This window comes from Helianthus annuus, chromosome 15 (assembly GCF_002127325.2).
Source record: "Helianthus annuus cultivar XRQ/B chromosome 15, HanXRQr2.0-SUNRISE, whole genome shotgun sequence".
NCBI lineage: Eukaryota > Viridiplantae > Streptophyta > Magnoliopsida > Asterales > Asteraceae > Helianthus > Helianthus annuus.
Window position 1 is genome coordinate 115743846 of NC_035447.2, and position 14226 is coordinate 115758071.

The window sequence follows — 14226 nt, forward strand, 5'->3', positions numbered from 1 at the left end:
AGTTGTAGGTGGAGGTAGACAAGTGATCGTGGGTAGTTGTAGGCGGTGGTTGTTGCAGGTGGTGGTCGGAAGGAAGAACGATGATGTTGGTTGTTGTGATGGGGGTGATTGGGGATGAGAAAGAAGAGGGGGGAAGAAATATGTCGATTGCAGAGAAAGCAAGAGAGAAAAGGGGGGGTGTGTAAGATGGGCCTAACTTTCTTTTAATTAGACATGTAAACGGTATTTATGTCATTTCACACCCTCTAAACTGAGAAAAGCAACTGATGTTAGGCCTAGGGACTATTCGAGAACGAATTTGCAAAAGTTGGGGACTATAGCTGTAATTTTAGAAAGTTAGGGACTAAAGGTGAAAAAAGGACAAACCACAGGGACTATCCGGGCATTTTTCTCCTATTTTAAATTGTCTTTTTCTTAATCGTATAAAATTGATTAACTGAACCGAACCGAACCGAATTGCTATTGAGTTAACCGGCATAAACAATACCGAAATAACAAACCTAAACTAATAACTCATGATTTAGGGTGTAAGGGGCACTCCCCTAAGAGGGGAGTCCCCTCTCTTACGCATAACCAATCCTCGTGTGCCACGTCAACTCCCCTCTTAAACTCCCCTAACACCCTAAATTGATGGCGGCACTCCCCTCTTAGGTGACTTGGTTTTTTATTAAAAAAAAAAAGAAAATTTTTCATTGGTCCATCTCCTCCCTCTCTCCTTCCTCTCTCCTTCCTTTCTTCGGTGACTTCCCACCGATTTCATTCCCCCAAATACCTCACCGCCTTGATGGCGGCACCCCCCTAATCGGCAAGCATGTTCCCGCACGGGGTCACCGAAGGTGCCCCGATCCCCCTTAAGTATATAACTGGTGATTTGGTTTTGTTTTTCTTTTAACTGAAAATTAGGGTTCGGTTTCAGTTATATCTCATTTCAAAACTATACTACACCGGCCTAATCATATTGAACTTGCTTGAATGTTTATTATTGGATTTATGACCCGGATTCGTCACATTAAGCTAGGCACAAAAGCCATTAATAAGTTGTTAACAATAATTATGCTAAAAGGCTTAGACACAAATTCATTATTCTAAAATGCTTTTTTCAAACCTAATCAATTTAAGCTCAAAATGTAGAATTAAAAAACCGAACCAAAGTCATACTTAAAATCGAAAAACAGATATGACCAGTTTTGCTAGAAAAAAAAGAAAACAAAATCTTAGTTTTGTAAATATGTGTGTTGGTGTGTAAAAAGTATATTATGATAGAAAACATTGAAGAGAATAACATTAAACACGCAATATGTTGTATTTTTATGAAATTTATCTTTATCATATATTTTTTTATAGATATTCAAACAAAATAACACATTTTTTTTCATCAATTTCCATACTACTTTGGAGATGAATACATTTTGATGGTAACATATCGCTCTCCCCGGTTATCGTATATACGTTTGTTTGGGTGATATTTTCCTATCGGGAAACAATCAGTCTGGTATTTGTTTGGCATGATTCTCATCATATGGACTTCTCGCAAGCAACATGATCGTCCACTAACAAGTATACATAGTCCTTACTTGATGACTTAGACTGTAAAGTACTAATATTATGGTTTGATCATCCTAGTGTTAATTATCTCTCAACTAGACGAGTTTATAATGCGTCCTTAGTGTCTTAGGGGCTGTTTGGTAGCCTCTGAATGGTCATTAAGAGGCTACCTCTTAATGGAACCATTAAGAATTTTACCAATGAGAAGGTAGAAGAATGTGACATGTGATGATTTATCATTCAGAGGTTACCTCTTAATCATTCAGACTTGATGTTAACTCTTATTCATTTTAAACCATTAAATGGTAGCATCTGAATGGTCATTAAGAGGCTACCAAACAACTCCTTAGTCTCTTAATGTCCCACACAATTTTTAACTTAAGGAGACTTATGTAGGATTGTAGTTATAGATACATAATGGATTAGGTTTAGGTCCATTATGGGCTTTAGAGCATGTCAATTTTAAGCAGAGGTGTACAAAATCTGGTTTCGGCCCAAACCAGTTTAGGTTTCAAAACTAGGCCTGTATTTTTTATGACGAGTTCAAAAAAAAACTTTATATTAAAATATATAAAAGTATCAACATTGCATAAACTTCTAATATTACATGTATAAAGTACTATGAAAAGAGACCAAATAAATAAAATATACAAATCCATCTACTTAATTGGTTTTACTTATCGACCCAGCTAAACTCGCAAAATGAAAATTATCGAGTTGAAGTTCCTACTAAATCTGCAAGCTCTTCTAGTAACTTCTTTTATACTCTATAGAAGCACAAGACTGTATAAGAAAAGAAGCACAAGACCGCATAAGAAAAGTCAATTAAATATTAAACCCATTAAATAGTGAAAAACATATAGCTAGCTATACCAATAATCTTCATGATCATCAATGTTCCATCTAAATATTTTTTATTCGAATATAAACAAACCATTATGTAACTGTGAAAAAGTCTTTAATTCTTTATTGGAGCTTTTTTAAATTTTAGGTCTTTTAGTATTAACTCTTTTCTATCATGTAAGAAAGTAAAATGTTGAAATCCATTTTAACAGTTTGCTTAAAACCTTATGATGAAAATCACCACTAACCTTATTATTCTTAGCATATTCTGTTGAGTATGAAGCCACTTGATCAAGTGGACAAAAAACTTCTCTGATGTCAGGATAAGAGGATAAAGGGCATGGGCCATTATTCACTGATCTTGTTTTATTTCTACTTCTTTCTCTTTCTTCAATCTCTATATAAGAGATTCATATGTATTGTAATTCCTTGTACCTCTCCAAGTATTATAAACTCCTAGTTACCCGTGGACGTAGGTCAGTTTAGACCGAACCACGTAAATCCTTGTGTTCTTGATTGTGGCAGATTGTGTGAGAGCAGAGTGTGTGTGGTGTGAGTTCGTGTGTAGGAGTGTTCTATCCCAACAACTGGTATCAGAGCTAAGGTTCGTGTTGTTGAACCGAACAGAAACCTAACAGAATGAACAGAAACCGAACAGAAACGAAGGTGTAGAAGAAGAAGAAGATACCTGAAGGTGCAGAAATCTGAACTAGGGTTCCGATTTGCATCAGTTTCTACCGGATTGTTCACGTCAGCCATTTTCTATTCGAAGCCGCTGCCGCCCACACTGCCGGATTCCGATCAGAATCGCGGCCACCGCCATCAGAATCGCCTCCACCGCCATCAGAAACGCCTCCACCGCCATCAGAAACCGCCAGAACCGCCGCCGCCCGTACTATTCACCCTCGCGACTAGGGTTTGCTGACCCAGTAGCCGCCGTTACTTAGGGTTTTCAATCCTTGCCTTCTCTAGGTGTTGATTGCATCCAGAAGAGGAGAAGAGAAGAAGGAGAGCAGATTTGTTTGTTCTGTGGGGAAGAAGGCACATACGGTGCTTTATTCTTTTTTTGGTGGAGAATTGAGGTTTCTCAATTTGACCAAAGAGGCCCCTCAACTTTAAACAAAGAAGAAAATTGGGTTTAGTTCTTTTTTATTTAATCTTTTGGCAGTAGTAGCCAAACTTTTATTTTTCAAAGAACTAAAATTTTTTTTGGGCATTAGGCAGAAGGTTTAAAATTTCAAGATCAGTTTTTTTTAACCGGTTAAACCAGCAAATTTTTCAGTATATCGTTTCGTTGAAAATCGAAGAAACAGAACCGTAGACCAGTGCTTGTTTCGGTTGTTTCAGTTTGATTTTCGATTTATTTTTTCGATTTTAGTTTCGTTTAGTCGTGTTTGAGTTATCAAGGCAGAAGACGGGAAGGTGCAAATCAACAAGTTTAACGGTACAGATTTTAGCTAGTGGAAGATGCAGATTGAGGCATTATTGGTTCAAAAAGATCTTGATATTGTGTTATCAGGAGTTAGACCAGAAAGGGTGGAACCAGCAGATTGGGAATCAAAAGACAGAAAAGCCAGGGCAGTTGTTACATTGGCGTTATCAAAAACTATGGCATTCAACATCATGAAGGAAACCACAACTAGTGGCATGATGTTAGCCCTATCTAACATGTACGAGAAGCCTTCGGCAGCTAATAAGGTCTTTCTGATTCGAGAGCTGGTGAATACTAGGATGAGGGAAGGCAGTTCAGTCACAGAGCACATCAACAAGTTGAATTCGATTTTGGCCAGATTTGCGTCAGTGGACATCAAATTTGAAGATGAAGTTCAAGCCTTGCTAATGTTATCTTCTTTGCCAGACAGTTGGTCCGGAACTGTTACAGCGATTTCCAGTTCATCAGGTACCAACGGATTTACTTTTGAAGGGATTCGTGATCTTATTCTGAGCGAGGACATCAGAAGGAAAAGTTCGAGTGGATCATCGAGTGAATTATTGAATGTTGGTAGAGGAAGGAAGAATAACAGAGATAGTCGGAGCAGGAACAAAAAGACGAGTCAGTCTAGGGCTCGAGGTGATGTAACCTGTTGGAACTGCAAAGAGGTAGGACATTTTAGGAATCAATGTCCAAATGAGAAGAAAGAAATCAACGTTGCAGTAAACCACTCAGATGATGATGCTGTAGTGTGGAGAGCAGTGTGGACTCCTAGGTTATGGATTCGGGTGCTTCATTTCACGCTACCCACAGCAGTGAAGCACTGCGAAATCTGAAAGAAGGTGATTTTGGTAATGTAAGACTAGCGAACGATGAGGTTCTTGATGTGACGAGCATGGGTGACTTAGATCTGAAGACTTCAGTCGGTTCATGGACTTTGAAGGATGTCAGGGTGATTCCAAGCTTAAAGAAACAGTTAATTTCTGTTGGGCAGTTGGATGAACAGGGGCACGAGGTTAAGTTCAGGAACGGGCAGTGGAAGGTTCTAAAGGGAAATCTAGTCGTAGCTCGAGGAAAGAAACGGGGTTCGCTGTATATGGTCAGTTTACCGTCTGAGGGAGTAACCGTCCCAGTTCAGAAGAAGACCAAGATCCGGTTCACAGAATCTCGTGGGCAGGAGAGGGTTTGCTTTGCAGATGGCAAACCCAGAGCCACAGGTCAGATTCAGGATGAACGTGCTGGAAAAGGTTCAGTAAAACCAGTCAGAGGCATTCGTGGCAGTGGGAGCACGGGACATGCTTCAGTCAGAGTTACCAGACGACAGTGGGTTAAGAGAACCAGTATTCCAGCTGTCAAAGTCTCTCCAGTTGATAATCTGCTTTATTCGGAGAGTGTTTGTTCTCAGGATGTTCCAGGATCGGACAGTTCGTGTCAGTGGGAGCCGATAGGAACAGAGAATGAGTCAGGGGCAGACTTAGCCATGACTGATGTGTTGGAGCTAACGGAAGCTTCAACGGGCCTTCAGGATAACTGAAGAGAAGGCCGGGTAACTAGGAAGGAGCTAAGATCAAAAGGTTTTTTTACAGAAATGCAGATGCACAGGTGAAGATTATCCCGTGGCTTCAAGTGGGAGATTGTTGAGTATGAAGCCACTTGATCAAGTGGACAAGAAAAACTTCTCTGATGTCAGGATAAGAGGATAAGGGGCAGGGGCCATTATTTACTGATCTTGTTTTATTTCTACTTGTTTCTCTTTCTTCAATCTCTATATAAGAGATTCATATGTATTGTAATTCCTTGTACCTCTCCAAGTATTATAAACTCCTAGTTACCCGTGGACGTAGTTCAGTTTAGACCAAACCACGTAAATCCTTGTGTTCTTGATTGTGGCAGATTGTGTGAGAGCAGAGTGTATGTGGTGTGAGTTCGTGTGTAAGAGTGTTATATCCCAACATATTCAACATAATGCTTTACTTTTAAAGTTCCATTACAAAAATACCTTTTTGATTTCTTTTAGTTTTGACAAAACCACCTATAGCACAAAATTCATATCAACCATTGTTGAAGCAATGAAAATAATATGTTACGTCAGTAAAGACCCAGAAAAACCGCACTTAGAGATTTTCAAGTCCAACAAATAAAAGTTAAAACTTTTACTTCAAATGCAAACATATAAGGTGTGACGGCTCGATTTTACACATCGAAACAACACAAAAAATAAACCAAGTCTAATCACTATTTTGTACTTATGAGCTGCAATAAAAGATGGAACCTAACGAAACTGTTTTGAAGACAACACATAAACAACTCATATATAATATTACTAGGTTATCACTCGCAAACTTCGTGGGTAGGAAAATTTACTTTATATTAATCTAACTATGTCAGAAACTTGTTTTATAATTATTTTGAATATTTTGAATTGAAAGTTGTAGTCATTAGAGTTGAGAGGAAACTTGTTTTATAATTGTTTTATAATTGAAAGTTGTAGTCATTAATTGAAAGTTGTAGACTAACGAACTGAACTAATACTGACGGAATTCCCGTCAGGGAATCTCTTAATTATATACAATGAATGTGCTCTTTGACCAGAATTTTCATGAGCTTCTTGTCTTTTAACCTATCTATAACATAGTGTAAACATGAGTGCCAAGAGTGTACATCCCATTTTGAATCCCTAGTTAATTAAAGACAATTACTTGTACTTAGATTGACAGCAAAAAAAGAAAAAAAAGAAAAAAAACAAAGACAAAATAAAAATGAAGCATAAAGGGATAAAAAGGTCAGGGAAGAAAAAGCTTAAATAAATAAAAGAATTACATGTATCCCCTCCTTGAAATTACTCGACAATAAAGTCCTCACGCTTTGTTACTAACATAAAATTTCTATTTTGGGAGATAAAATCCTTGTACATATCAAAATATAAATGAAAAAGTCTTTTTTTCATGAATAAGTCCCTAAACTTGAAAAAAGACTTCTTCACTACGTTTTAGAAGTCTACGGTTCTCACAAAAATAAAATACATGAAGTTATATTCAGATTCAATATGATTTCTCACAACAATCAACCCCAATAATCTTTTCAGGATTGTAAAAAGATCCGTTTCCCATCATCGATTGCACCCGATTGTACCCAACCCACCGAGCCACGCTACCCGGGGGGTCTGGAAGACACCATGGGGCCGGCTCACGGCAGAGATCTGATAACCGGAAAGAGGAATCTGAGCCTTAAATCTCTCTCTCTGGAGCTGAATATGCAATTGAAAATTAGAGTGCGTTGGTTTGTCAAAACCTATAATCAAACATGGGATCAGACGATCAGTGACACGTATAGAGGTGAAGCGTTAAACAGGCAATTATTTATATCGAAGTATAATGTACGACGAAACCATACAGTTTTTTTTGAAGCCTCAGTAAGATCAGTTAATCCTTGTTTGTTGAATTCAGCATACTAATTCATTATAATTTCGCAGAATGGTTTTATATATTCTGGTAGTTGCGGCATCGCACTAATGTCCCACCTAAAAAGATCGAAACAACAACTAATATCATACAAACCAAATATTTGATCAGCACTTAACATGTTGAAGTGAAAGGATAGACAAAAATAAAAATAAATATATCAAAAAAATTAAAAATTTAAAAATCAAAAAAATCAAAAAATTAAAAAAATGACACAACAGGATAGACTTTTGTTACTTGACATAAACTGAAACCAAACCGATCCCGATTACAATTGTGTCTAACCAAGTCGGTTCAGTTATCTGAATAAGCAAGATTTGTGGAACCGAAACCAAACCAATCCAAATTCATAGTTCGGTTCGTACTTTTTCTGGTTACAAATACGGTTCGGTTTTTGGTTTTTTTCAAACCTACAACCCAAACCACTTAAAAAACCCAGAGCCGAAGCGATCACATCCCTCTCCAAAACCTGCTTACGTACCCAACCCGGTTCACCACAACTGGTTTTGACCCGCGTTGACCATACCCAGACCCGTTTTGTGCACCTCTAACCAGAAGATGTACCTTGAAAACCACTGGGAGGATTAATTGCAGCATAATCTTCCTTTATCGATCCCCAAAACGTTGCTGCAAACGTGAATTCTGATCGTTAGATCAAAAACCCAAAACCATAAATAAAATAAAAACAAAAAAGGTAAAAAAAATTATACATTTGTCATCTGCTTCATAATACATGTGATGCCCATCATACACTCCATAAACAATGAATTCATGTGTGATGCCCATCATACACTCAATAAGAATTTTTACATTTGTCATCTAAACCCATCCTGACCCATGTTAAAATTTAGATGGGTATTTTAAAACCCATCCTAACCCATCTTGACTAAATAAAAAAAAATAAAAAAATCAAAAAATTAAAAAAATGGCACAACAAGATAGTCTTTTGTTATTTGAGATAAGCTGAAACCAAACCGATCCCGATTACAATTGTGTCTAACCGAATCGTTTCAGTTATCTGAATAAGCAAGATTTGTGGAACCGAAAACCAAACCAATCCAAATTCATAGCTCGGTTCGTATTTTTTCTGGTTACAGATAGATACGGTTCGGTTTTTTTCAAACCTACAACCCGAACCAGTTATATTGTTTTCTTCTGCATGGTCTGGCTAAAAAGAAAATTCCCAAGTATGTTAGTAGGCCCATAAGCTCTTCCATTTCTTTCATTTCAATATCCTTCTCCCATGATTGGCACTTGTTTTTAAATCATAAAAATAAGTAATTTATTCATTTTACTGACAAAATGAAGTAATAATGAGCATTTACCCAGTAGCATTTGAGTAGTAACATCTGCAAGAGAATTAAATGTATATTAAAGCATGAGAAAAATGCTCGGATAGTCCCTGTGGTTTCGCCTTTTTTCACCTTTAGTCCCTAACTTTCTAAAATTACCTCAATAGTCCCCAACTTTTCATTTTTTCTTCCCGAATAGTCCCTGGGTCTAACTTCAGTTTGTTTTCTCTGTTAAGTGGGTGTGAAATGACCAATTTAACCTTTCCTTAAAAAGGGCAAACCACAGGGACTAGATCAGAAACATTATCATCTTTCACCATTAAAACCCTTCTTCCTCTACTCTGTGTTTTCTCCGGCGAACAAGACCCACTTCACCTCACCCTAACAAGCTTCTTTCACCAACTTAGATCTAATTCCGTCCAATAATTCAATTGAAAGAAATTATTTAAATCTGAACCTGTTGATCAAAGCAATCCAAAAAGAACAATATTTGATCCGAAACAAACCAACTAAGTTCGAAAAACACAGACCTTCGACTGAAAATTCTGAAATCGATGTAAATCTGTTCAAACAGTTCGATAATCACACCAATACTGATCAAAACGAACAGATTTCAATCCGAAACAAATCAAATCAGTCCGAAACATATGAAAGTTCAACCAAAAATCATCGGAACTAATCAACTATCAATCTTCACACATCAAATCAATCCGAGATACACCTATGAACTACCGAACAGAACTGAATCAATTCAAGTACTCCAGCGACACACCGGATTCTCTAAAGACAAAATATCGCAAAAACCTTTATCTCAAATAACACGTCTGATTCAGATCTATATTCTTATCGTTCTGAACTCATTACAGATGCATGAAAACAGTTAGTTGATATTCTACTTTGATGACAACAACCAACAGACCTACGATCCTTCAATATACGTTTTTATCAACAACAATCAATAACAACAATAACAATAGGGTGACAGTGGAGAATCATAGCCTTGAGCTTATTTAGCTGCCCGTCACACAATAACAATCAACAATAACAATCAACAATAACAATCAACAATAACAATCAACAATCAATAACAATCAACAACAATCAATAACAATCAATTACCCCATCATGATCGATCGGAGGTTTGACAGTGGAGAGGTGGCTCCGGCGGTGATTAATGATGGGGTAATCGGAGGTGAAATAGGGTGAGGTGAAGTGGGTCTTGTTCACCGGAGAAAACACAGAGAAGAGGAAGAAGGGTTTTAATGGTGAAAGATGATAATATTTCTAATCTAGTCCCTGTGATTTGCCCTTTTTAAGGAAAGGGTAAATTGGTCATTTCACACCCACTTAACAGAGAAAACAAACTGAAGTTAGACCCAGGGACTATCCGGGAACAAAAAAATGAAAAGTTGGGGACTATTGAGGTAATTTTAGAAAGTTAGGGACTAAAGGTGAAAAGGGGTGAAACCACAGGGACTATCCGAGCATTTTTCTCTTAAAGCATTTACCCAGTAGCATTTGAGTATTTACACCTGAGTCAGTATTTGTATGTGAAAATAATGGAAACAAACCTCTGGCATTATGCTCCATCTGATTTCTTTGTCATCTATCAGTGTGGATCGCAACTTTGAGCGAGATAACCAATCTACAAAGGAACAAATTAAACTAAAAAGCTCTTACAATGGTCAAGTTCTCAGTCCCGCATCGTTTGTAATAAAACCCATTCATTTCGTGCCTTCCAATGGCAACCAATCGTCGTTTGGAGCCCTATGTATACTGCCTTTTGCCATTTTATTAGACCCTCAAATTATCCTGGAATTGTGGCACATCTCCAACCCCGAAAAAGAAGAGGGAAGGGACCCTACAACAGCTAGATACGAAGAGGGAATTGTTACCCAAATAACCCAAAGACCATTAAAAAAATTCCTATAGTAATAATTTGATCCACTACCCAACTCTTTTTTGTCTCAAAATTTGTCCTCTTTCACATATTCATGCAATATGACCTTTAGTAATAAGTTGCTCCATTGCCCACTCTTTTTTTTTTCTAAAAAAAATCTTGCTCTTAATCAGATAACCATGTCTATTTCTCACGTATCCTATCCCGGATTTGCTATTAATCAGATAACACTTTTAGTTGACACCTTTTGTTCAAATTCCTTTCGGTAGAAGTTATAGACAATGTGTTAGATATCATTGTAAGCAACACATTAGTAGAGCTATAATCTATTTAGTTATGTACGAAAAGCATAGGTTAGACAACTTCTAACATTAATGAGTAATGACCCATTTTTTAACTACTTCATTTTAGCGATGTTACTAATTTTGCCGGTTACCTATAAACATGCCTCGTATTTACCATTGTTGAGTAAACGGGATAAACAACTTTGTTTATGTCAGAGGTTGGAACTCCTTTTGGAACTCTCATTTTGTAGCACTTGCCAAGATTCCAACCTTATAATTTCAAACACCCAAAAAAATACATCCAATTCAGTTTCTGCACATTATTATTTTTCTTTAATGATTGCATAACCATGGAATTTTTTCTATCTAATTTTAATAGAAAAAAGGTTTATCACTGTTTTATAACCTGAACAACAACCCATATGTTTCACTTAAAATGAACCAGTTTTTGCTTTTTAATGACTTATCATATATAAGGGGTATTTATGTCATATCCAAAATGCTTAATTATAATAACCTAAGTGGAAAAAGGGTAAAGAGGAACCAACGTACCAGGTCATTATTACACTTTTTCCAAATCAAGAACCTTGATGGCAACCGTCTCGTTCAAAGGAACAAAAAGAGCTCAATACATAAGGCACTAACTGCTTCACCAAAGATGATAATAAGTATTAGCTTTAGAATGAGCAGATCCATATATAATATTGGAAACAACACAAGAACATAAATTAACTAACAAAAGGAATAAGAATTATAAAAAAAGGATTGGTTACCTGATCGAAGAATTGAATCGCTATCTTTGAATGTGTAGAATTGTCTGTACAGTAGAAAGATGGCTCACCTTATTGGCGTCTTCAATGGGAACATGCTTAATTGACACACAAGAAAACAAAAACGTTAAGATCTAAGATCAACAAATCAATGAGACAATGAATACTTCTTTAACAGACACTGAACCTTCTAGCTCTGGCTGTCGATCAACAAAACATAAACAAACCAATAAGTTACTTGACATGTTGTCCATATTTGCATACCCATGTGTCATAAGAACATGCATTATCCATATGGATAGGGCAAAATTAAACAAACCAGAAACTTATAACAGCCACAGATCTGAATATCAATATTCATCAAAAACCCTAGTCTAATTTCAGGTAAATCAATGAAATTATACATCTATTCATACATATAGATGAACAATTACTGCAAATTATAACCACTTACCTGGTTACAGATACCAAATGAACAATAGAATGGTGTAGAGGTAATCTGTGATGAAGGTTTGTGGATCAAAATTTAATTGAATAATTACAGTTGTAAAACAAAAAATTACTTGAATAACCGTTAGAATACCTGATAATTGTAGTCTTTTGGACTGCAGATAATTGAAGCAAAATTGAGAATTAGGGTTTGAGAGAAGAGCCACCACTTTACCTTGAAGAAAATCAAGAGATGTAAGAACTGACGATGATGATGAAGGGAATATCACCAGTGATGAAATTAAAAGAGTCAAGCCAGATTAAGAAGATGAAGAAATGAATACGATGAATCAACCTAAATCAAACTCATGACGTCGTTCGCCAACCACCAGATGGATCAAAGAAGTTGAAGAAGGAGAAGGATGAACATCAGAAACGGGGTCTGTAAGCGTGAAGGAGAAGAATGAAGCAGCGACGAAAGCTTTGGTAATCAGTTGTGAAAAAGTGAAGTTACAAAACCCAAAGTCCGACCCATCCTTTGCCGGATCCCGCGTCAAGAAGAAAAAAAAGTATTTAGAATGATTCCCTCCCAAAATCACCTTCTACTCGACCATAGGATGCCACATAAGCAAAATTGCTCCACCATCTAATGGCACATGGCCCAAATCATCTCATTTATTAATATATATAGATTCATCATCATCATCATCATACTCAGTATATCCCACCAATAGCAAATCTAAGGTAGGGTTTGAGGAGGGTGAGATATATAATATATAATATTATTGTACATGACATACAAACTTGCTAGTTCCATTGTTACTGTTTTAAAATCATCTATGACAAACCTAATGGCAACCCGGATGACCTTTACAACCTAACAAAACAACATCAAGTTACTAAATGATCATGATTTTGCATTGAATGATATTTATCAATTAATTAGTTCTGCATTTAAATGATTAGCAAATTAGTAAACGATCATAAGCTATTCCCTCTTTTCCTAAACAAAAGTCAACTTTGATTTTTAACGATCATAATATAACCCAATGCCAGCTACAAGGAGGTGCAGAGTGGGCCTGCGATCAGGGCCCAATTGAATATAGGACCCGATGATTTTTTAATTTTTTTTATATATGTATTTAAAAAAATCTGGATGTTTTTATAAATAAGGGCCTTTGTATAACAAGTTTAAAACCCAATTAAAAGTTTTATAAATAAGGCCCAAAGTTTTATAAACCCAATTAACAAGCCCACCCCCATGACACAAGTGGCTCATAAACAAAATTATTAACGTTTTAAAAACGAGTGAGATTGGAGGAGAGAGAAACTATTGCATTGGATTGACTAAATAAACTCATGCGCCTTCTTTTTTTTTTGTTCAATTTCACTCATTTAATCTTATCACTTGATTAATAAATAGATGGTATTACTTTCTAACCTTACTACCCAAATTAAATTCCTAGTATATCCTGACTCTATTTATATGTTATATAATCATGATGTATATCCTTGGTTCCTGACCCTATTTATATGTTATATAATGATGTTGTGTATCCTAGGTTCCTGACCCTATTTATATGTTATATAATGATGTTGTATATCCTAGGTTGAATATAATATTATTATTTATTAAGAGGGAAATGAATTTTAACACCCCCAACTAATCAATTTTGGTCATTGCCACTCCCAACTTTTATTTTGGCTCCCACCACCCTCTAATTAACATTTAGCTTCCTGTGTCACCCCTTCGTTAAATAATCACTAACTCAGTTTGATTTTTAACCCTTCGTGTCAATGGAGTTCTAAGTTGGCCTGCCTACGTGGACTCACCCTTTACAATCCCTGTAACTTAATAAAAACCCTAAATCAGTTGCGAGTTCAACACAAACACATAATCTCCAATTTGTAGAGCAAAATCAAATGGATTCCCTAATCCCCCAAGCGGTTCTTGCCCTAATTCCTGTGGCAACCCGTATTCTAGAACCTTTCTTTGTGCTTTGATATAACTTGTATTGGCATACGTGATTAATTGATGTGCTTAATTTCAATGAGATGATATGTCTTGTTATGTTATGTGTTACGTGTTTGTAATGTGAATGAAAGTCTTTGGTTGCACAACACCAGCCTAGTCGTTCAATATGAGTGTTCGGGCCGCACATTCCTAATTGTACACCTCTCTCTCTCTCCCTCGGCCCAACCCCACTCACAACCCCACTTACCCGACTCGAGACCAAGGGTAGCCCAATGATTTGGGTTCGGCCCACTCC

The 14226-nt window shown here is 36.6% G+C and overlaps 1 long non-coding RNA gene across 6 annotated transcripts; it reads right to left on the bottom strand.

The window, feature by feature from the left end:
- Positions 1–6665: 6665 nt before the first annotated feature.
- LOC110910159 lies at positions 6666–12443 on the bottom strand. Of its 6 annotated transcripts, none has more exons than XR_004882596.1 (9): positions 12111–12443; positions 11982–12026; positions 11531–11625; positions 11310–11401; positions 10145–10218; positions 7992–8630; positions 7846–7908; positions 7214–7340; positions 6666–7111 (listed from the first exon to the last, which is right to left on the bottom strand). It is a non-coding gene; the product is annotated as an uncharacterized LOC110910159 (long non-coding RNA). The 6 variants fall into 6 exon arrangements; XR_002575906.2 differs by having other exon boundaries at positions 6667–7111; positions 10145–10443; XR_004882598.1 differs by lacking the exon at positions 7992–8630 and having other exon boundaries at positions 6671–7111; positions 10145–10443; positions 12111–12191; positions 12312–12438.
- Positions 12444–14226: the final 1783 nt, after the last annotated feature.